Source organism: Podarcis vaucheri (genome assembly GCF_965113315.1).
Source record: "Podarcis vaucheri genome assembly, chromosome: 8".
NCBI lineage: Eukaryota > Metazoa > Chordata > Lepidosauria > Squamata > Lacertidae > Podarcis > Podarcis vaucheri.
Genome location: NC_138766.1, coordinates 65,462,763 through 65,485,410, shown reverse-complemented (window position 1 = coordinate 65,485,410; position 22,648 = coordinate 65,462,763). Strand labels below are relative to the sequence as shown.

At 39.4% G+C, this 22,648-nt stretch overlaps 1 long non-coding RNA gene across 1 annotated transcript in view; it reads right to left on the bottom strand.

The window, feature by feature from the left end:
• The window catches only part of LOC309538494, a 39,377-nt gene extending 23,637 nt beyond the window's left edge, over window positions 1-15,740 (bottom strand). Inside the window, exons 1-2 of the long non-coding RNA XR_014222232.1 lie at window positions 15,083-15,740; window positions 14,376-14,462 (exon numbers count right to left, since the gene is read on the bottom strand). This is a non-coding gene — a long non-coding RNA (uncharacterized lncRNA). The remainder of the gene's footprint in view (window positions 1-14,375; window positions 14,463-15,082) is intronic.
• Between the last annotated feature and the right edge of the window lie 6,908 nt (window positions 15,741-22,648).

The following is a 22,648-nucleotide window of genomic DNA, read 5'->3' as shown; positions in this document are numbered from 1 at the left end:
AGGTGTTCTGGCAGAATAGGTACAAAGTTTTGGATAACACATACACAGGTTTCCCTGCTGCATTCAGTATGTGTTTAATGCAGATTTCAGAATAAGTTCAAAATCTGTTAAACTTCTATATTGTTTCCCATCTGCTTTGAAATCTCCTTTTTATAGGAATATATTTAAACGGCACAGTGGTGAGCCTTTCCAGAATCCAGCAACATGCCTTGTCTCTCACCTAGCAAGTGCCTTCCATTGGCATGACTGACCTAATCCAAAATGGTGATGATTGATGAGCCCTCCTTGGCTATGCTACTGTTTTGGCAAATAAAACAGTTCATCTACTAATCAGAATTTCCAATAATAGCAATTGAAACTATACTTTTAAGTACTACCAAATATGTACTGTATTAAGTGGGCCACATTCTCAATGGCTCTTGCAATAACATTATTGGAAAAAATAATTATGGTGGTGAAGGGAGGAAATGACTTGTGAACCAATTTTATGTAATCAATTCTTAAGGGAAATTATTTCGAGTGGGCTTATTAAACAGCTACAATAAAGCAGAAACAAAGCACGTTACAGGTACTGAGCACTGAGGTATGGATTACTTCCCAGCCTTTAGCATTTAATATACACATTTCATTAATATCCTATTAATGTTTTAATTGCCCCTTTTGAAACATATAATTCAGCTTATGTGCAGTTCATTTGGAGCATTTCATTTCTGCACAAGAAGAAAATAGCACCACAAGTTCCACATTTTCTTTTTTCAGGATAATATAATTTAGGGCATTGCTCCACTGATGAAGTTCTTTCTTTTCTGTTTTGTTAGTCTTCTGATCATTAACAGCTATTACCTTTTCCTTCGCACTACAGCATAACACCTTGCACAGTAGAGCACAGAATATTTCGGTTTGACACTTATGCTGAAGTGTGAACTTATTCAGCTAGTAAATTAAACTGATGTAATGGAACAATCTAGAGCAACAAAGTCCATGGGATAGGCACAGGAATCCTCTACTCTAGCTGCTATGATGAATATCTTAAAGCGTTAGCGCTACAACTGCTAAAGCAAAATCCTGTTGAATGTAAGTTGGCCAGAGCTGATTCTGTCCTTGTGTTGTAAAGCCTCAATATGCTCCTTACTGCAACCGTTCCATAAAGGGACAAGACCCTTAAGCAGAAGAAGCAAATAATACTGAATTTGTAAAGAGATCTCAATTTTTCTAAAAGATTATGTTCGTTGAATTTGTCCAAATGGGTTCAAAGTTCAGTTTCTCAGAAAGTGAACATATTGTTTTGGGTAACATGGACATCATCTTGAACACAGAGCAGGTCTTACCACAGAGCTGAAAGCAATTTTGAGTAAGTCTTCATTGCTTGACTGTAGCAATGAAACACAACCACCTATAGAATTTCATCCATTCCAGCTGCGGCCCTCCTCCTCTTTTCACTTGCTTGGCCCTCTTCTATCCCTATCCTGTTTGCTTTCAGAGTTGTATTGGCACCAAGAGAAAAGCCCATATCCCAAGATAAGGGAACGAAAAGTTTGAACAAAAATAAAATAAATAAAATAAAAATAAGTCCAGAAAGGCAAATAACAAAACAACAATTTTAATGCACTCTTCTGTTATACTGAATAGAATTGTTGATGTCAGAATTATTTCATGAAAGCACAACAACCAAAAAGACCCCAATCTTTATCACCACAACTGAGAGGAGGGGGACCTTAATAATCCGTCTGATCCAAACGATAAAAATATTTTTAAAAACCAAAGAAAATAGTTTTGACTGGGAGAAAAGGATCAACTGCAAAGACTCTAGATGTAGTCAATACTCTAATTATATGTACATTAATTGTACATTAATTGCAGCTAAGAACTGGAGTTCTGAAATAGTTAACTTTGTGCTTTACATGTGAGCACCATTTAGTATCTATCATTACTTAATCATCAGAGTTCTCAGTCCGTTGATGTGGGTTCTTTCAGCAGAGTTATTATAGCATGCTGATTGCACTTTAGTTTAGGATCTGGGAGAAAATACTGCTTTGTTCAGAATCAATTCAGCCTATTCAAATGCCTTCTATTAGTCATATTATACTTTATCTTGCTGGTGCTCATTACCATCTCCACTGAAATCACTTTGGGCAGCGTGTAGCATCTTGACATTTAACAGCAGCACAGTCAGTAGCGATATCAGCCCAACTCGTATAAAAAAAATGAATCTCAGAATTAAAGTTCATCTAGCCTAGCACCCTGTTCTCACAGTGGCCAACCACATGTCTAGTTCAGAAGGAAGGAATGAGCACAAATGCACTCTCCCCCACCTGTGATTCCCAGCAACTGGTATTCAGAGACATACCCTCTCCGATACTAGAGATAGTACAGAGCCATGACGGCTAGCAGGTTTTGATAGCCTTATCTTCAATTAATTTGTCTAGACCCTATAAGAAGTTTAAACCCCATAAGACACATCAACTACTGCACGGAACTGGATATATAAACATTCAGCAGAAGCCCATCATTTCAACCATTTCCATTTATTACGTTTGAGACATAATGAAATTCCATTAAGACAATAGGCCTGTCTAATTCATAGCTCCCTGGCCATCCCCTGAGTAACATGTAGCAAAACATGCAAGCCTAGTAGCTAAGCAGCTTTGTAAATCATGTTTTAGTGGCTCTTCCCAGTTAGACTGCAGTACAGGGTTGCATGCTGCATACAGCCCAAGGTCTGTGAGTTAAAAAGGGATGCAGTATATGATTTATATATTCATACTAATATAAAATGATAGTGCCATTAAACAATTGCAACTGAACATTAACATTCAATCCATGCTAGCTTTAGCATATGGCATCAAACTTCAAATTAATACTAACTTGTCACAGGCATTTTTCCCTTGCAGCCAGAATCACAAGAGTGGTTGTCTGAAACGGCCCAAGGTTGTCTTTAATTTTGTTACCAATTTCTTGTAATTCTCAACCGCAAATAAAGTATAAACCATGTAACCAGAAAATGAATTCTGAACATAAGGGTGCCTTTTATTTACCATTAATTTTATATTTCCTTAATAAAAAATGCTTTGGCTACGAACAATCAAACTATAAAATTACTTATTTGAACTCTTAACATTGTAAACATAAAGCCTAATTATGTAACTGCAAATGCAGTTCCTTGACTGGGCTTTTCAGAAGTATTTATGAGACTTTTGACTGAATGTATAGAGACTGAAACCTTTACAGCTGCATTAATTTAAATATAGAATAACTATCACACCCATCAGCCAACATCCGGTCCTTCATATGATTGAGAATCTGTAACAGAAACTTCTGTTACTTCAATATAGTTTCATTCAAAGTGATATTTGATGTAACCTAGTTCAAATGGTGATGCTTAGCATAGAGTATTTGTTAGAAGTCATTCATTCAAAGTTGACATAGTTGGAGAAATTGTTGCACTATTATGATTGTTCAATCAGTGTGAGCACCCTTCTCCTGCCACCATGTGCTGTTCTGGGAGATTCTCTCAGTACCCCCCCCCCCCGCCTAGCCCCTGTGCTGATCTGGTGCGGTGCATGGGGCAGGAAGAGAAGGGGGTGAGAGGCTGGGAGAGGTCACACTCTGTGGGAGCTCTTGGGTTCTGCAACTCCCTCCCCACAGAGATGCATCTAGCATCTTCATTTTGGCAAATACTGAAGACATACCTCTTTACCCTGGCTATTGACACTTGAGATGTGCATTCTTTATAATTTAAGTTGTTTTAAACTCTCACTGTATATACAAAAAGCCCAGTAGCACCTTAGAAACCAACTAAGTTTGTTCTTGGTTTAAGCTTTTTTTGGTTTAAGCTTTTTTAAAAATATTATGACAAAGTCACAATTGTTTGGTGTCCTCATATACAGACTTGTCTTGCCCAAATAAAAGGTATTGCAGTAATGACTAGAAGACTAGAGTACAGTTGTGCTACTTGGAAGAGGATACATGGTGGAACGCTCTGTCAGAAGACACCAGGGCCCTGCGGGATTTGACATCCTTCCGCAGGGCCTGCAAGATGGAGCTGTTCCGCCAGACCTTTGGTCTGAGCCCAGTCTGACTCCCTTCTTTTTATGGGACCCTGTATGTAAGCGGCCTCCTTGGCTCTTTCTATCGGCCCATATGGGACCAGCACAAGTGGGCGGGCCTGGTGAACTTTTAATTCCTTACCCCTACAGTTATCATTCATGGGTTCCCACTTAATTTTATTTTGATTTTAAATGTGATTCGAATTGTATTTTAAACTAATCATTTGATTTTGTGTTTTTAATGTATTATATATTTGGTTAGCCACCCTGAGCCTGGTCTCGACCAGGGAGGGCGGGGTATAAATAAAATTGTTGTTGTTGTTGTTATAATAATACATCCTTCAAAATTCTTCCGCTTCCCAGAAAGCTTGCTTCGCTTAAAAGTAAATCTGTTTAGGGTTGGGGAGAAAGAACAGCAAGTCCCACTGTTTGCTACAACTTTCAGTAAGTGGAGAGGGCACACTCCTATATGCTGTTAATATACACTGAGGGGGGGGGGGGAGGGAGTCTGCATTTTGCTCTTAAGCCAATAAAAGCACTTACATAAGACCTAGCCTGTGACAACGATGATATAGGAATGTCTCCAAACAATTGCCTTCTCCTCTTTGAGTCCATCTCCTACTTTTTTGACCACCATGAGTTAGGAGAGATAAAAAGAAAGAGCTCTAGGGTGGCATAAGATTTGGCACGGTATCTGCATATTTTTGTATCACTCATGCATTTAGCTTGAAGGAGCATCACAAATATTATACTCATCCAACCACACACTTCAGAATAATTTCTTTAAAAAGGCAATAAACAGTCATAACACAAATTAAGTTCAATAAGAACTGCAGGCACAGCGTGTCTTGAGATCGGCCCTTGTTTGACTAGAAAGGCTTCTATAAACAGCTTTTTTGAAAATATGAAATTATTTTTCTCAAATTTAATTCCGTGCCATTGCTGAGATAAAAGGAGTGCTCTGTATGGTGCAAACATTCTACTATTCTAATAGTACACTCCTGTGCATGTTTACTAGGAAGTAGGTCCCCCTTTGTTCAACATAGCTGACTTGCAGGTAAATATGTGTAGGACTGCAGCCAAAATATGAAACAGCTCTGGAATGAAACAGTGCTGTGAAGGAAAATATCCAAAAAGGTAGGTCTGAAAACATAAATTTAAATGCTTTAAAGAAACATAAGCAATCAGAATCACTACCACACAGGTATTCAAAAACTCTTTTCTTTTCTTTTTTACCTTGCAAGTCAATGCTTGAAAGCTGTGAGATAGGCTGATATTCCTGGCCTCCTGTGGCATTAATGTGCTAGTGACAAGTCTGCCCACATTGAACTCTCTTTTGCTTTTCAAGCAAATTCAAATGTGATTTTTGATAAAATACATGCTTTTTATTGGTCCTGAACCATGCAGTCTCATTATCACCTAAATGTATGACCATGAAAAAAATCTAGATAAAAGCAAGCTGTAAGTGCCCCCCCCCAATGAAATGTGAATGCTATTTGCTGGCTTATTGTTCCCTTTTGCTTTCAGGTACAAACTTCTAGCCTATGCTGAACTTAATAATACATCACTTGGTTAGCTAAGCGTGACCATCGCCTAATTAGGCCATCACTTTTTATTATGCAAAGTGTCACATCATGTCCCCTGAATTCTACAGCAATGAAATAATACAGACCAGATCAACACAGACTGAAAAAAACAAATCAAAACACAGTGGTATTAAGCATTTCTCTTGGAATGGTAAGTTGTATGTAACTTTGCTCTGATGTATTTGTTTTAAGGAAAAGCAGCTGTGGTTGGTGACAGCTTGAACAGAGAACCAGCAGGACACAGGGGCTGCTTAAATCAATCTCTCATACCATTTTCCTGCTTAAAATACCGTGTTCTGCTGCTTTTTTCCCCCCAGGAGCAAAAAGATATGGGAACCCCAAGCTCCACAGTGAAGGGCTATCGAGCAGTAAAACAGCCTGAATGAAAAGACTAAAGCAGCCCTTCTCCTCAAGTTGACTGCTTTGCATGACAAAAACAACAAGAAGCAGCAAATATTGGAGGTATGTGCAACCAGATACAATGTCTATTCTGTAGCTCTAAGCTACAGAAATGCAAGTCATTCATATATTTACAAACAAACATGATGAGAGAAAAGTGCACAATTAAGACTTATACAAACGCAAAATAGCAACTTGGAACCATGAGAGTATGGAATAGTAGTAGTAATGCTCTGAAGAATTTGAAAGATACACTATGATTTTCAGTCCTCAACCACACCAGGTCCATTGAGCACTTCCTGGCCAGCTCACTGGTCTTTACCTTGTCCAGTACTGCGATACAAGTTTTAGAATGGGTAATCATAACATAAAAAGCTGTCTTATCCTGAGTCCACCTAACTCAATATCTCTACTAAACTGGCTGGCACCAGCTGTCTAGAACTTCAGACAGGGGTCTCTCCCAGCCTGCCCTGGAGGTGTTGGTGATTGCACCTGGGGCGTTCTGCATGCAAAGCATGTGCTCTACCACTGAATGATAGCCCTTCCCATAGAGTTTAACTAAAACTGTACACTTGAGCATCCTTTTGTACTTCACACCAAGGAAGTTTATTTACCCTTATTAGTGATGACAAAGGGAAAATTTCCCCCATATCCAAATGAATAAAAGGTATTATTCGGGCTTTCATGGTAACTACAGTGGTTCCTCTGGTTACAAACTTAATTCGTTCCAGAGGTCCGTTCTTAACCTGAGGTACTATTTTAGCTAATGGGGCCTCCCACTGCCGCTGCCACGCAATTTCTGTTCTCATCCTGGGGCAAAGTTCTTAACCCAAGGTACTACTTCCGGGTTAGCGGAGTCTATAACCCAAGGTGTTTGTAACCCAAGGTACCACTGTACAGAGTCACCTATTCAGGTGGCTGAACTACATGTTATTAAATACCGCTTTGTTCTGCTGATAGGATGGAGAACCAGCGGCCTTCCAGATGGGGCCCTCCAGCCCCAGCCAGCATGGCAAATGGTCAGCAATTATGGGAGCTGATGTATAGCAACATTTTTGAGGATCCAAGGTTCCACACCCCTGTTCTACTTTAAAGTGGACTCATTGGCATGGGAAGATATGTCATAACACTTTCCAAGGGATTCTTTGGAGACAAAAAGAGAACAGGGACAGGACTAAAGTAAGGAACCCACATCTTTCAGATGAGATCTCAGTTGACTCCAGGAGAAGCCCTACCACTAAAATATTGAAAAATGAATGCTGACCAGGTGGCACGACTACATTTATAAAGCCCGAGGGGGGCACAGGATGCTTAATTAATAACATTAATCCATTTATTTTTACTTATTTTTTGCTTAGCTATTTCTCTCTGTTATTCAAAAGCAAATTCTATCATTTGTTCTAATTGTTGGTTGATGACTCATTGTGTTATAAAATCAGTCAATTGTGCAAGAATGATGTTTCCTACATAAGTGATCACAAATCAAAGTCCAATTGCTTCTAAGAGATTAAATAAACTATTCAAATTAACCTACAATTTTCAACTCTTTTAAACCAAAGGAAAATAATCAAGTTTTAAAATTATTCAATCTTTTTCCTCTACGAACGGGAAAGAAAAGAAAGCCTTAAAATGCTACCTCAATTTTTAAACATTTCTTAGATTAACATGTAATTAGGTTTAATGAAATAATTTTGTATAGTATATTGTAGGAAACCATGGCTGTTATTTAGTCTCCCCAAAAGTACCTATAGCATCCACAATTGTTCAAGCCAAAAATGTATATATGTCAAAATAAAATTTAAATGAAACTTCAGGTACCAATACTTTTATTTATCTACACTACTCCATACTATCAAGATGGCATTGCTGGCTAACACATCATACTACTAAACCATGATCTGCCAAGACATGCACAACCAGAAAGGACCTGCTGTGCACCACAGGTTTCTACACTCCTCACCACTTCATGTGTCCAGGAGCAGGACTTTGTTAACGCCCTCTCCCAACCCCTGCACCCCAGCCTACCTTGAATCTCAGCTAGTTAGACTATCTGGACCTGGAATTGTAACTTACAACAAATGATTGTCGGTTTCAAAGCAAAAGTACTTCAAACCATTGTTTCTGAAGCTGGCTTATTAAACTAACCAGGGTTTGTTATAAACCTGGATCCCTGTATGGATAATACAGCAAACATTTCTTTTTTTAAAAGCTGCCAAATTCCTCCTATATGAGTTGGGAGAGTGGGGATATATGAGCCAAAGGCTAATGGTAGCTCCTTCCTTCTCATACACATCTCACTAAGCCAATACAAATCAAACAGAGCAACTGGAAGTGATACTAGTCAAATCAAAGTTGCAATTAACTTTTTTTCAGGTGACTATCCCTAGACAGCACATATTTGCACTGATCTTAAGAGAAGCTAAAATTAGTAGATTCAAGTGTTTTCACTTAAAATATAATGTACCAATAGAGAATGGTATTGCCATATTTTAGAATGTTTAGAACATTCCAACAAAAATGATTTCCAAGAAATCCTTAGAAGTTGTTTGAATGCAAGAAGCAAGCCACAATCCAAGTCCCAGCCACTGACTAGCAGTGCTTTACAGAGCAGTGCGACCACAGTTGCCTCTGTAGCTCGGCCACACACTGTGGCCAGGATGTGATGTCAGGATGGGGGGGAAGGATAATCATTGTGCAATCAGGCCTCCCCCTCACTGCCTCCAGAACACCGTTTTGAGGACTTCTGCTGGTGGGAATCCCCCTGGCAGCACTTCTGTCTGCATACATGTTTGGCAGGTAGAAAAGGAAGCCCCACGCTGGGCCCGGTGACACCTTTATCCAATCCATTATCACCATCCAACCTGCTACAAAGTGAGTTTGGAGTGCTCTGCCTGGCTACAATCCTTAACACACGTACTAGGAAGTAAATCCTACGCAGTACAGTGGGACTTACTTCTGAGTAAACATATACAGGATTGTTTCATGTGAACTTTATTGAACCCTACCCCTACTACTGCAAATAGCTATTTTAGTTCCAACTACTTTTGACTACTGGAATAACTTATTGTACTTATACAGCATATAAACTGGTACCTCGGGTTAAGAACTTAATTCGTTCTGGAGGTCTGTTCTTAACCTGAAACTGTTCTTAACCTGAGGTACCACTTTAGCTAATGGGGCCTCCCGCTGCTGCCACACCACCACCGCGTGATTTCTGTTCTCATCCTGAAACAAAGTTCTTAATCCGAGGTACTATTTCTGGGTTAGCAGTCTGTAACCTGAAGCGTCTGTAACCCAAAGTGTCTGTAACCTGAGGTACCACTGTAAAACTAACATGACATAATTTTGCTTTTTTTTAACTAAATGTAAGTCATCTAAACATGCTAACTCATATGTCCATTTTGAATTTTCCACTTCAAAATTTTCCAGAACTGCACCACAGACTATTGTATATATTTGTTTGAGTATTGTAGTAATGGCATTAAACTGAGGGGGTTTGTTAATGCAATCAACCCTTCTTGCAGTTACTTAAAACATTTGATATATATATATATATATATATATATATGTGAAACCTGACTTTGTAAATTGGTGTAACACATGACTGACTGCCCTGTCACTGCATGCTCTGGAAGGCTAAAATTTGAATTTCTGATTTGTCAGAGGCAAGGTGAAAAATTATATGAACAATGCTTACACACATTCAGAATTCAGAATTATGTATGGGTCTCCATTGCAATGTATTTTTTTTCAAAAAAAGAGATTTGCCTTAGCCCAGAAGAATGCAAGACAACTGAAGACTGCATGCCCATTGCTGCACTTGCATTATGACAAAGTAATCAGAGCAGATGAAGTAAATGCCCAACCACAGCCTAGGGACTTCAGTTTCCATAAAAACAGACTGGTGTCATGAATGGATTCTGATCAAAGCCTGTCACACTGCTGTGTAAGGAAAACTGAATCATGACATGCTAGCATGGAAAAAGAAACAGATAATGGGGGAAAAACCTCAATGAGTCAAATGTAAATTCAAATGTATTTACCATGGGTTCTTCCATGGATGGAGAAAGGGGATCCCCTCTGAGCTCTGCAAATCTCTGATGCAACCCAATCAAAGATATAGAGCACTACTGTTATAAAATGTACATAAAGTTACAGAGGTATATTTTGTTTATTTGGTTTAATTAGCAATTTAGATGCAGCTTTTCAGGATCTTGATCCTCCCAAAGCAGCATAAAGTAAAAAAAAAAGTCACATTAATATCCACAACACAAAGCAATACAGTGGTGCCCCGCAAGACGAATGCCTCGCAAGACGAAAAACTCGCTAGACGAAAGGGTTTTCCGTTTTTGCGTTGCTTCGCTAGACGAATTTCCCTATGGGCTTGCTTCGCAAGACGAAAACGTCTTGCGCTTTTTTTTAAAAGCCGCTTGAAGAGGCGCAGTTGCGACGGACCGTGCTTCGCAAGACGAAAAACATCGCAAGATGAAAAGACTCGCAGAACGAATTCTTTTTGTCTTGCGAGGCACCACTGTACAATACTTAACTCGTGGAATAAAAACAACCAGGCAGTCAATTATAAGACCATCTAGAACAACAGAACCAGCCCCCTCATTTCTGGTACAGCATACCTGCTTGGCTTAACCAACGCTAACTGGAAAATAAAAATATTTATGCTTTGTCTAAGAGAAATCAAGGAGAATGTTGAATTCAGCTCTCCAATAATGGAGAGTTCCACCACCAAAATCTAGTTGTAGCTACTGATGGATCCACAAACAGGCCCTCTAGGCCAATCTTAAAGTCCAGCCAGGTTTACATGGATGCGGGTTGTTCTTCAAGTAACCTGGTCCCCAACCATTAACTGCAATAAAGGTCATAAGCAGCACTTTGAATTGGAAAGAACAGCCCTGTTTACGAACGATTTGGTTTATGAACTCAGCAAAACCAGAAGTAGTGTCCTGGTTTGCGAACTTTACCTCGGTCTAAGAAAAGAATCCGAACGGTGGAAGGACACCAGCGGCGGAGGCCTCATAAGGGAAAGCGCGCCTCGGTTTAAGAATGGTTTTAGTTTAAGAACAGACGTCCGGAACAGATTAAGTTCATAAACCAAGGTACCACTGTAGAGCTAATATTATATTGGAGTAATATACTCTGAGCACCTTGCCCCAACCAACATCAGGGCTGCAGCATTTTTCACTAGCTGAAGTGCAAGTATGTTACTCAAAGCCCTTCTATACTAAGGCTGTAGTCTATGCATACTTATTTAAGACTAATTTCTACTGAATTCATTGGAACTAACATGCATAGGATCAAGCTGTGAGAATAAACTAGATCTATCGAATGTACTGTATGCAAGCTACCATCATGCAGAACTATCCTAACATGTTTATTTGGAAGTAAGTCTCTAAGCACACATTGTCTTACTTCCAGATAAGGATGCTTAAGATGCTTACACCAATTCAAAGGGCAAGCTGCAACCATAAACAAACAAACATCCAAAACAGAGACACTAAGAGAGCCTTTCCTGTGCATCTCTGTCTATATCAGTGCAAAAACACAGTGCTCTTATTAAATGGGGGCACTTAGAAGCTTCTTGAGACAAGCCCTTAACTGAGCAGATTTAGTCCCAGGTAATAGTGAAGTTGGACTTCACAACAAACATATTCTGTTAAAGAGCTACGCAAAATAAGATTGTCTTCCTTTGAAGAAAACTGAGATATTTAAATTGTATTTCAATTACTTTGCCACTTTCAAACGTTATTATGGGTACACAATCTTGTATGCATCCATTATAAAATATTCTGAATTTATAATTTACAAATCTGTTGCTTCAAATATTGAAAAAAATAGTAGGAGCACTGATATCTCTAGATTTTCAGACTTCCAGTCACTTCATTGAGAAAACTCAGTTTCCGACAGCATTAAATTCAATCGGCTAAGACATGCACACTGATAAATAAAAGGGATGAGGTTGCATTCCAAAACACACCTGAGAGTCCAATCCAACACATATTTACATACGCTTAATTCTGCATAGGACCAGGCTACTACTGGAGACAAAGTTCACTGAAATAAAAGGGACTTGCTTCTATGTAAACATAATTAGGATCTGGCTGCACCTGTCTGCCAAATATTACTTATACTCTATGTACGCATCTCAAAATGGCAATTTTCCAAAACTCTACAATATTTGGCTCAAGTTTTGAAAATACTATACACATATTCTTCATTACATTCAGAATATTCCAGAGGACCTTCAATGATTACTCACCTAGAAGAAAATGGAAGAGCTCTGAAAAAGCACTTAAGAATATACTCATAATTTGGAATGTTTCCTCTTAAAACACTGTATCTGACATAAAGTTTTATTAGTTCCCACATGCATCAGAAAGTGTTCGGAATTAATTTTATATGAAAAAGCACAAAGATATGGCACCTAGTGAAGTGGCATTCTTTCAAATCACTGAGGTAACACATCTGCATTATCTTACAAAGCAAGGCAAGGCAAGACTGCTTTGTTTGGTAAAAGCATCTTTAAAATATCAAAAATGAAGGTATCTATGAAACAATGGTGGCTAAATGGAAAGGTTTCTCAGCCCCTGACCAATCGATTTAGAAGCCTAAACATTTTAAAATAATGCTTTTCAAAATGATCAGCAAAGACAGGAACTATTCCAAACAAGCAAGTTATCTTCTCCACACATAGCCAGGATCCTGAATATACATTCAATTGAAACTGATAGGACCAGCTTACGTTTTTCAGACTGTTTTTCTTAATACTTTCAGTATATATTTTAAAATATGGTGTAGTATGTTGTTAAATTGGTACTTCAATAGTACAACCTGATCCTATGCAAGTTTGTTTAAAAGTAAATCCCACTTAATTCAATAAGACTTGCTTTCCAGAAAGTGTGTATAGGATTGTAGCTTTAAGCATATTTACACAGAAACAAAGTTTCATTTTTCCCAAAAAAAATGCATTTGCTTCTACAGAAATGTGTTTATCTTTGAGATGTACAGTCAACACTTCCAGTTAAATGCTACACATATCAATTAGATAAACAACTATCTCTTGAGAAGTCTTGCTGGGTCAGTTGCATGAAATTTACAACCTTTTTTCAAGTTCGCTGAGCACTTTTATTGCATACTACTGGAAAATGTATGTCTTCAGTCTCCGCTTTTCTATACAGCATTACTCAGTTGATTTAATTTGGTTTTCTACATCCCAACTACCTTAGCACTGCAGATTATGCAAGAACAAACTTTTTCCATCATTACCATATGCATGTGCAAAGCATTTCAAATTAAATAAATTTTAGATAGATGCAGGAACGGCTTTCTCTCCAACCTAAGTAAAACTATTTTGCATATGGTTAAAAACATGAAAATATACCACTGCACACTTGTTGTGCCTGGCTGTGTTAAAGAAACCACAAAGTATGTGCCCATGTAATCTAGACATCACCATTTTAAAGTATTAACCACAGAACAGCAAACATGCAAAACATCTAACTCTTGACCACATATTGAACTACTCAAATAAAGCTTGGTGGGATAGGGGAAGGAGGAAAAATTTTCAAACTGCATCTTCATTTACACTCTTTTAAAATCACCATCTATCACTATTCAGTGATTAACAGCATGGCAAACAAAGCAATCCATTTCTTGCCCAAATCATGAATTAGGATGGAAGGCAACTGTTTCCCAGGCACTGGAGGTCAGTAACACCAATAATCATTAAACCCAAATGAAAACAAATACCAACTGTTTTCTTATAGTCAAATCTTTGTCCATCTAACTGAAAACTGATAGGTAGGAGACACAGTGCATTATTTAGGCATTGTTAAGGAGGAAGACAGATGTTGGAAATTAAGGGGGGGTGAGGTGTGCATGTGTGTTTGTGTGTGGTGTATCTGGTTGCAAAAAATGTCTCAGGCTCAAGCCTGATAAGGTAACAAGCTTCAGAGGGATGCTGCTGCTGCTGCTGCTGTGTCTGTCTCAAACACCTAGTGGGCAATAACAAAACCCCAACATCTTTCTCTTTATCAAGTCCTGGCATTGTCAGTTCCTTAACCTCATCAAAGAGTCCCTGCCTGTGAGATGTCTCTCACGGGTTCCACTCAGGTAAGCTCCCTTTATGCACACAAACCATGCAATGACCTGTGCACAATTAGTACAGTTTTGCATCTATTCAAACAGCAAAAGAATACCTAGCTTCATCTTCATTTCATCACTTACAGCTCTGCAGCTAAGGCTCAAGAGATCTTATTTGGGGAGAGAGGGAGGGGGGATCTCGGTAATGTAATTTACAAAGAGTGGAAACGCCTACAAGGAGCTAAAGTACCTGCACTGGGGAGATGTTCAGTTGTTCACTTCATCTTCCGTTGACAAGGAAACCAAACCGCACTTCATTCTCCAGGAAAACCTTCCACTGCCATCATTTGAAAATGTACTTATTTGTATATATGTGTATATCTATCAACATTATGATAATCATCATAACATTATCTCGGTATAAAAGAATAAAAAAGTGAAATTTTGGAAAGGAATTATCTTTGGCTTTTTCTCTCTTTTTTGCAATATAGTATTTTTTTAAGGGAAGTGGGGGTGTATTTAAAAATGATCAACAGTACCAAGCTGCAAGAAAAGTTTCACATTATAACCGGGCACCAAAAACAGAAAAAGAAGAAAAACGGCTGATTGCAACCAGGTGTCCAAAAAAAGGAAACAAAACGAAAAACAAAAACCATTTAACAAAATTAATATCTTGCTTAGTGGCTTGCACCAGTATTGCAAGATTACAAACTCTTTGTAAACACTGCTGTAAAATGCATTTTCAAATCTCATATATATACAAAAAATAAAAAAACCAAAACAACATCATCAAAAATCTCTGCAAAACAGAGTTTAAGCAACATGCCCATTTCTCACCTCTTTGGTTTTTTTTAATAAAAAAAATATGCATCATAATTCACATCGCTTTTCTTTCTTTCTTTCTCACAACAAAACCAGTTGCATATGTATAAATACGTATAATTTATCTGCATTTACGTTATTGCTGGACTGGCAAGTCTATTTCTCTCGCTCGCTCTCTTTCTCCTTTCCTCTTTAGGCTCCCAGTGACTTCCAGTTCCAGCAACACCTTTTGCTCCCAGTTTAGTAAACCATCGCATGCTAAGAAAAAAAAAACTTGTCATCAGAAAAAGGATCAAATCCATGAAAACAAAGAGGTTAAAAAATAAAAAAGCAGCAAAAACAAAAACAAAAAAAAAGGAAGAGAGAGGAAAAAACAAAAACAGGACGAAAAAGGAGGACAAGAATGTCAGCGGAAAGGTACTCACCGAGCGGGAGTAAAAGGAAGGAATAAAAATGCGAGTTACTATAAAATACAGTATGGCGGTGGAAGAAGGAATGAGGCGCTTTTTGCTCTCTCTCTCCCCCCCTTTTTTTTATTCCTCCCCCTCTTTAGTCTCAGCCTCAGGCAATTGCCACGTGATTCGGAGCCAGGCTGACTCGCAGGCAAAAGGGGGTGGGGGGGGAAGGAGCAGGCGGGGAAGGGGCAAACCCCACCGGATCAGCCCAACTCGCTCGCACGGCAGCAGCGGCGGCGGCAGAAGAAGCAGAAGCAACACTAGCGGCGCCAGCGGAGGAAGGAACTGGAACCGGCAGTAAGGAGGAGGCGGCGGCAGCAGCGAGCAGGAGCAGCAGGAGCAGCAGCAGCAGCTCTTAGCTTCGGCAGCAGCCCTGCGTGGCGCTGGCGGCAGCGGCCAACAGCAGCCCAGACAAGCAGGTGCCCCACGCGCCGCACTAGGCAAGCGCACGCGCGCGGGGAGAGGAAGAGCCGCCTGTGGGGAGGGAGGCGCGAAAAGCAGCGCGAGGCGGGGGCGCGCGCGGCTGGGTGGGGGGGGGGAGAGGGGCGAGAGAGAGAGAGAAAGCGAGTTTCCTCACGGACGTGAGGAAGCAGCTGCTCTGTTTCTCTTTCTCTTCGTGTGTGTGTATATATATATATATGAGTGTGACAGACAAACGTAGGCGAAAGCGCGCGCGCGCACACACACACACAAAAAGCCACAACTTGCCGCCACTTCCCCTCAAAAGTTACTCCTGTCCCTCCGCGCTCGCTGTCCCCGCCTCAGCCAGGACAAATTCCGGAGGGAACAGCACACACACAAAAACACACACACACGAAGAGGGTTTCTTCATATTTGTGAGGGAAAGAGAGATGAATTGGGCGCCAACCAACGTCACGCCACAAGAAGACACCTTTCAGACTTGCTTCGGGGTCTCGCTTCCCGTTTCCAGTCTCACGTCATCATGGCTCCGCTTCCCTCACCGGAGGAGGGCTGCTCTTACGTCCATGGCGTTGCCTTGAGCGCCTTCCTCTCTCTACTGCTTGTGAGGAATTTGAAATACTGTATTGCTGCTGCGCCTCGCGCCCCAGCGAGATCCAAAGAGGAGAGCTGCTTCCCGCCCGCCCGCCCGGAAGTTTGGCTAGGGACCTAGAGGCAGCAGCTTTGGGGAATGGGTTTGGATGTGCTAGTAGTGGATCAAAAGCACCAGCTGAAAGGGATGTGGAGGGTTCAATGCAGCATCTTCTGCAGCTTTGGAAGCCCCACCTCCTCCTCATCAACCACACATGCAGCTGGTGCACTGAGGGACGTGCACTCTGCACATGCTCCCAGTAAAGGCAAGTGCCCACATTGAAATCTAGGGTCTGGAGCTTGGAGCCGGTAGGGAGGGGAAAAAACCAGTGGTGCTGAAAATATTGGTAAGCATCTTCTCCCTTCCTGACCAACACCTGCGTTTCTCTCAGGTTGTACACATGTCAAAGAATTTTGGAAAGGAGCAGTGGCGTAGCGTAGGGGGTGCAGGGGGGCGTGCCGCACCGGGCGCAACATCTGGGGGTTAGGGTTAGGGGGCGCAAATCCACGGGTTAGGGGGCGCAAATTACTTGCCTTGCCCCGGGTGCTGACAACCCACGCTACGCCACTGGAAAGGAGCGATGTGCAAAGTCATTGCTGCAAGTTGTGCAACGGGATCGATGCCCAGTGCTGGGGCAAAATTCAGTGCCAGTTGCAGCAGCTGATGGGATTATGGCAGCAATCCTAAACAAATTTACGAGGAAGCAAATCTCATTGTGAGCTCAGTGACTATTTCCAAATATATGTATATTTATGATTGGGCTGTAAGACCACTAAGCTGCAATTTTAGCAACACTTACGTAAAAGTGCCATTAAATTCAATAGGAATTGTAGGTAAATCTATTGATGATTGGGGATGCCAGCTTGCTTTAAAAAGTTTTTTTCCTTGATAGATACAATTTTAATTGCTTCCTACAGGGGTGACATAGTACACATGAAACATTCAGAATGCTTGAAAATTATAGCATACAGTTAAATCATTATTCAATAAAATTACTCTCTTACATAATCAGCCGCTATCATGCTCAACAATGGACTGATTACATCATTTTGGTTGGTTCTCATCATATTCCAATGTAATTATTTTTAGTGTTTGTAAATTATTCAGTTACATTCCTAATTCATCTGCTCCCATGTAGATAAGTACTTCACAAACTTTTTAGCTTAAATTAAATCTTTTTTACTTCAATTCCACATTCCCCACAATTTTTAAATCCCCATTCTCCCTAGGAAATGGCAGTAAATAATAGCAGCCTCATCTCTCTACCCAGGGCTGCTTAATGCTTTCTTTATTATTGGAGTTCAAAATGTGTACTAACAAAAGTAGTTCGTTTCCTCTTTCTGTAGATTTGTTATGGCTTTTTGCACTGCTCCCAGCTGCTTCCTTATCAACTGAGTTTGGAAATCAACAACAGTGTGCTACACTTTATAATAAATAGGTGTGCATAAAGTGATACATATCAAGGTATCCTTATGGATATATAAACCTTCTAGAAATCAGCAAATGCTATTATATTGAAAACAGCAAGATGACTCTAATAGCAGAACTATGTGGTATTCTAATATATATGACAAAAACCTAATTTGCATCATGCTATGGATGTGAATCTGTTAGATGTCTACCTCATATGCCTGTTAGTACCAAGCAGTGCATGGAAAAATATAGCTTTATAATGTAATATTTAAAACCATAATACAATATTAAATATGTTAATAGCTTCAGTCAGTGGGAGAACATACTCAATAAAATACTATCAGTGTCATGCATTTGTGTGTCTTGATATGAAACTGCTACATCACCCCACCCCATTTTTTTAAAAAAGGTATATATATTTTTGGAATAGCAATGTTATTCTATACACACATCTATATAGGAATGATGTTTTGGGTTTTTATACAGTTTAGCATGTAGAATACTTATAAATTGAAATATGTATTTGCATATCCTGCTGGATAATAATTAATAGGAATTCTGCTACAAATGTTTATAAGAAGAGGATTGCAGTCTTGCACCACAATTCTATACCTTAGAGCTTTCCACTCTTTTCATGTTGGTGACACACTTTTTAGACATGCATCATTTCGCAACCCAGTAATTCAGTTTTACTAGCAAACTGGAGGTTAAACGCGGAAGGAGTGCGGGGAGCGTTCGCGCGACACACCTACACACTGCTGCCAACACATAGTTTGGAAAGCTCTGCTGTAGCCTGTAATTGTGAATGCATCCACCTCTGCGTGGCTAGGGCACTCATTACAGAGCAAGAAGCAGAAACCTAAATAAGAAACCTTCAGGGATTCAACCACAGAACACTGAAGTTTCTCTTCTGATGTATCTCGCCAGCAACGTTCATCAACTGTGAATGCAGATACCAAAAGTGTGCCAAATGTGAGCCCGTAGGAAATGCGGCCAGGAATGGTACAGCAATCATGCAGTGCCTGATGAACCTCACAGCCAAAGAGCTCTGCTGTTCCAGTTCCTTGGGGACACAGCTTCAACTTGGTACTCTGCATCTAGGCACATCTAAACCCACCTTATGCCTGTTGCCTCATAATAGCTTTCTAACTGCAGATGTGCATGTGTCCACTGTCACAACTGCAAGATTGTACCTTTGGTTGTTCTGAAATTGTTTCTATTCAATGCAATGCAACTAGGTAAAGATAATATTCTGACACCATGTGTGTGTGTATGTATGGATAGATAGACAGACAGACAGACAGACAGACAGAGACTTAGAAACAGCTTTGTTGAAGGCTTATTTAAAGGTCTGGAGATAACACTGTGTTTTGTTCTGTTGGAGAACAAGTGTTAGAAATTACAGCAAACGACTACCATTTCTCAACCTGGCTAAGACAGTTGAGAGCTGAAGAGATGAATTTTCAAGTTTCTAATGGTTTGGACCAACTGGGAAAGTTATGATAGAGTAATGCTGGTCTACAAGAAATCATACAGTGCTTTCCTATTTGTTATTCAAAAGGTGAAGTCCACAGTGTGGAGCTAAGGCTGATGGTCTGGCAAGTACACTGCCCAGCATAGGTCAAAAGGCACTGAGCAGCTGTGGAATGTAATGCTTCTTTAAGATCTGTTGAATTACATTTCCATGCACATTGAACATTGCCAGTGAACAGTCCCAGATATTTCTTTTTTGAAATATAGTTGTTGTAGACTCTTAAGCAAGCCATTCATCATGAGGCTTCTATATGAATGTAGAAGTGGAAGCCTTTGAAAATACACATATTCTATTTTTTTTTAATTCTCTGTTCAGATCTCATCTCTGTCTGACAGCATAAACTCACACTTTCTGTCTCCGGGCTTTTGTGCTAACCACTGAGCAGCTAGAATGTTCGTAAATATTCCATGAAATTACAGCACATAAGGTGGACTTGCTTCAGTAAACTGATTCCAAGTTTCTGTAACACAGCACATTAACTTTTAACTATAGAAAGCTGGTGAACTGACAGGTAACATCCGACATGGGTTGTTCTTTATTGATTTCGTGAGATGTTTCCTTCTCCATACTAGCAAAACTACTCATTTAGTGTTTATATGTCATTCAAAGATCTATGACACTGATAACTTTCCTAAAACGGCATCCACACATAAACAAGTTTAAAAATAAAATATAGAGAACTTGATGGGTATGGTTTTTGTTTGCAAAACATCTCTGTTTTCATTTCCTCCTCAAGCATGCAATTCAGGCATAAGCCACTTATATGAATAGCCCACATTCAAATAACTGAAATGTCTCACACCTAACCATGCCAGATTCAGCTTCTTCAGAACCTGGGAACTTCCAGTCTCTTAACCTTGCTCAACACTTGGGTAGAGCTGTGAGGAGATAGGTTTCCAAAGTAATCTGAATGGTAGACTTCTGAATAGATTCATAAAAAGCAAAGGTGGGCAATGCTGGTCTACAAGATTAAAAAAGCAACTCCCAAATTCACAGTTGGGCTAATCAAAATTATACAAAATTGTGAAAAGTTTTCAAGTTCTCCAGAATTCTTCATCAGGCAAGATGTTATGTAAAGCAGGAAAGGGGGGAAATAAAGGATGGATGGGCGGGCAGGCAGATGTGTTAAAATTAGATCAGCTTGTAGACTTAGTTCCAAGATTGAGTTCTTAGACTAGATAACACACCCCACAGCACTGCATATATCAAATATTTTTTTATAATCAGCCATTTGTTCCTCCTGCTCACTCTTCTCAAACCTCTGCTATTGTTTAAAACCACAATTTTTCTCTGTGTCCCTCCATTCCTGCTTTACTGAAACATCTGCTTTTTAAAACCATAACTTTTCCTCTTTCAATGTCTCTCCCATCTCATCCCCATGCCATGGCCATTGGTATTGTGCAACCTGCCTTCACTTTGGCTCCTCTACTCCAAGCTGATTTCATGCAAATCCAGGATTGTGATGCAGCACTACAAATCCTCTACTGAAGGCTGTGCAATGACAGCTTTACATTTTTATATATGTAGGAAGAAATGCCTCCTTGTAAAAAAATAAAAATAAATTGTGAATGTGTGCCCCAAATCTTTTCAAATTGAAAGTAGTGCTTTTGTATGTCAGAAATATTTCCCATCATTCCTCAATTGTGATAATTTTTTTTGCTAACAGTGTTATCCTTATTTTCTTCTGTTTCTGTACTCTCCCCCCCTTCCAATTATTGTGTTTTCTTCCTGGATTAATCACATTCCCAGCTAATTGGGATTATATAGCAAATGAGATAATATCCACATTTTATATAACCAATCAGGTGTGATTCTGCACTGATGTTCGTAAGAACAAACAAAGCCAATTAAAATGAATACAATGCTTATTGAATAGGCAAAACACTTTAGATCCCTTTCACAACAGCCACTAAAAATTGCAGATGCAAGTTTCTTTTAATGTTGTCAAAACGTGTTTGTTTGTTTTTTTAAAAAAAGCACTCCATTTTGAGCTTCCTTTTATGACTCTAAAGATAGTTGCAATTTTTCAAGCCGTAAGTGTTTGATAAATTTCCTTATGGAAGTATGATAGAACTATGAAAAACTGCAGTAAGTAAAAGAATTGGACCGCATAGGTTGAGGACCAAATAATAATCCCATCTGAGGACGCAGGTTTCTTAATCAGAGGAAAGGGCAAGTCAAGAAAAAGAAGTGTTGCTTTGAAATTAATTAGCTCTGGCAGAGCAGTTAAGCAAGAATTAGCTAGTTAAAAAGTTAAACAATTTGCTAACTTTTAACTTTGACTACTTGAAACTTTCAGCTGCCAACTTTTAATTTTTGTCAATTTAAAAAAGGTTAACTGACTTATTAAAATATAAATTAAAGGAAAAGTAATAAAGAAACTGATTTCCCCAAAGTTTTCCTTTGGGGGTAAAAAAGGGTTATGAAATATGTCTGCATTAGAAGCCACTGTCTAGGACCCTATATAGAACTACAGTATTTCTTCATTGAAGCTCTAGAACTTCTTATTTGAAAGATAGATTATGTCTTCCTCTCATGTAGGCAGTGTGTGTGTGTGTGTGTGTGTGTGTGTGTGTGTGTGTGTGTGTGCAAGCTCCGGTGCTGAGATCACATTACTTGTCAACAAGGCAGTCACTTGGCTGCAAGAAAGGAAGCAAGCAAGCACAAATAATCAAATAGGTTGGGCCCCAGTAAGAGTGAGAGCCATTTTTGCTGCTAATTTTACAGAATATATAAGTAAATGAGCTATCCTTCTATAATTTACAAATTTATAAGCCTATCTGAAATTTATGCCACTGAGGCTTTGTGATAAAAATTCAGAATTCTAGACGTTTTTAGATGACTTCTTAACATTTTCATGAAATTCAGAACCAGCAGCCTAGGGTCCATGAAGCTGAAGTTTATTTTTTATCTTTGAGAAATCTAACTGAAATGTCCCTAAGATTTTTTTTAAAACACCACAAAAAACCACAGCCCTATGCATCCATTACAATACAGATATTAGCTCATCTCCCCATATGGGGTGACTGTTCAATAGTGGGGGCATAATTCTGCAAGACTGGTATAAAATTGTCAGATGTAAGTTTTGAAACGGAGCTTTTGCTGAAGTTCAAATAGCATGTATAAACCGTTTCTGACATGCAACTGAACATCCCTTTCATCACCCTTTTTTTTATTTCAGTCTAAATTTTATTTTAGACTTTTATTGCTTCTAATACAGACATATTTCATAACCCTTTTTTACCTTT